The 2,507-nt window shown below is 46.4% G+C and overlaps 1 non-coding gene across 1 annotated transcript; it reads right to left on the bottom strand.

Annotated features, from left to right (window-relative positions):
- Positions 1-1,791: 1,791 nt before the first annotated feature.
- On the bottom strand, positions 1,792-1,898 carry LOC128573268 (U6 spliceosomal RNA). The gene has a single exon (XR_008376411.1). It is a non-coding gene; the product is annotated as a U6 spliceosomal RNA (small nuclear RNA).
- Positions 1,899-2,507: the final 609 nt, after the last annotated feature.

Below are 2,507 nucleotides of genomic sequence, written 5' to 3'. Positions count from 1 at the left end.
GAATGCTTGAGACATCTTTTGGGTTACTGCTTGGAATTCTAATTTGATCTTATTTGCTATCCAGATTCTGAATTAGATTTCTCACATCTCAGCTATTTGTTTGTACATAGGATCTTGTGCTGTGTCTGCCCCATTGTTCCTTGGGGAAGTTGATCTACTCTAATTATTGATATTGCTAAAGTTTTTCCATTGATTTCGCCTCATGATTGTTTTTCTCTTTTGCCTCTGGCCGTTCTCAGATTTGGGGAGGTGTTTCTTTAAGATTAGACCCCACCAGGATCACTCTGTTGTTGCTGGATCTTTGTAGGGAGTGATCCTGTGTAGCTCCCCTGGGGCTGCCCCAGCCAGGGAGTTCTGGTTGTGGGAGCAGCTCCGGAGTGTGGCACACCTGGATCCAGCAGTGGGCGGGGGTTGATGCACACGGTTCTGGGAGCGTCTGGCACCTGGTGACTTTGGCACAGAGAGCCCAAGGCTCCAGCAGTCTCTGGCCAGGAGAAGGACTCTTTGCAGAGCCATTAAGGGCTCTAGAGGGTGTGCGGCTACCAAAGTCCCTGGCTAGACGAGTGGTCTGGTGTGGTGCCTGGGAGGATATGGGAGGGAGGACGTGGGTTTGTGTGGCTCCCCGAGTTCCTGGTCAGAGAATGCAGAGCCTGGTGGGCATGTGGCAGGTCACGGCACTGCTCATACAGAGGTCCAGGTTGCCACGGGTAGCTGGGTGCGAAGATACAGGGCTACAAGTGGAGATCCTGGAGGGGGGTTGGCACAGTCCCCGGATTCTCTTGCTGGGTGTCTGTGCATGGTCTGGCAACCAGGGAAGGGGGGCACTGCTCAGGAACCTCCTCTCTCAGTCTCAGCAGAGGTTATGCTTCTGGTTCATCGGGAAGGGGGGAAGGGAGTTCTGGAAGTTGAGAATAGCAGGGAAGATCTTAGTTTGATATTTCTGCCCAGCAAGAGAGTGTCCAGAGTTGCGGCAAGGTCCCTCTGAGGAAGTATTCCCCACTTCCCACAGCACTCACCCATGGGGTGAGGCAGGAGGTCCACAGTTCACCACTTGTCCGTAGAATACCCGCAGGAGCAAACAAAGAGAGAAAAGAAAGGAGACAGAAAAACAAAGAAAAACCACAGCTTTTGTGGGGGAGGGGACCGACATTCCTCCTTCCAGATTAATTTTGTACGTGAAGCTTGATTTCTTGGAGTCGCAGCTTGCCTTAGCAGAGGTGACGTGCAGTTATCATCTCTCTCTCAGCTGGGCTCCCAGTTTTCAGCTTAATTGTGCTGTTTCTGGCCATTATCTTTCCTTTTGGACAGGAGCCTCCCTTGGAAGCTGTTCTCAGTTGGCCATCTTGTCCTTCCCCCAGTACAATATTTCTTATAGCAAGAAGGAATTTTATTTCTGATTATACTGTGTGTAACTTGAGAAAAATGGTTTTTTAAAGACATATGCTTAAAACAAACATATAAGGACCAAATAGAGATGGCAGCTATAGAAAAACAGTAAAAATTAGAAACCCATAAATGATGATTTAAATATCCACAAGGAATTCTCTGTGTTATGACTATTACAAGGTCATACACACAATTCATTTCTTGTCTTTTTCTTCTTTTTTTCTTTATTTTGTAGAGACTAAGTCTCACTGTCCCGCCCTCGGATAGAGTGCCATGACGTCACATGGCTCACAGCAACCTCTAACTCTTATGCTTATGCAATTCTCTTGCTTCAGCCTCCTGAGCATCTGGGACTACAGGTGATCGCCACAATGCCTGGCTAATTTTTTTTTTTTTCTTGTTTGTAAAAATATGGAACGCTTCACGAATTTGCGTGTCATCCTTGCGCAGGGGCCATGCTAATCTTCTCTGTATCGTTCCAATTTTAGTATATGTGCTGCCGAAGCGAGCACTGCCTGGCTAATTTTTTTGTTGCAGTTTGGCCAAGTCTGGGTTTGAACCCGCCACCTTCAGCATATGGGGCTTGTGCCCTACTCACTGAGCCACAGGCACCGCCCTTTTTTTTTTTTTTTTTTTGAGACAGAGTGTTACTATGTCACCTTAAGTAGAGTGCTGTGGCGTCACAACTTATAGCAACCTCAAACTCTTGGTCTGAAGTGATTCTCTTGTCTCAGCCTCCTAAGTAGCTGGGACTATAGGCAGGTGCCAGACACAATGCCTGGCTATTTTTTGTTGCAGTTGTCATTGTTGTTTAGCTGGCCCTGGCTGGGTTTGAACCTGGCGGCTTCAGTGTATGTGACTGGTGCCGTAACCACTGTGCTATGGGTGCTGAGCCCACAATTCATTTCTTCAGGTGCACTGATTTCCCAATTGTGTTCATGCTTTGATCAGTAATCAGTCATTTAACCCTTTTAGTCTGTGTCTGGTAACCAATCTTTAAGGGACTGAGTAGAAAAGAAATGAGAATATGAGACTTTCAATTAGATTATAAAATCAAAATTGGTTTTCTAGTTGTGGTGATGACAAGCATTAGTGTTCAGAAATAAATAAAAACTTATAAC

This window comes from Nycticebus coucang, chromosome 20 (assembly GCF_027406575.1).
Source record: "Nycticebus coucang isolate mNycCou1 chromosome 20, mNycCou1.pri, whole genome shotgun sequence".
In the NCBI taxonomy this organism is placed as follows: Eukaryota; Metazoa; Chordata; class Mammalia; order Primates; family Lorisidae; genus Nycticebus; species Nycticebus coucang.
The sequence above is the reverse complement of the archived record's forward strand: the minus strand, read 5'-3'. Positions and strand labels throughout refer to the sequence as shown.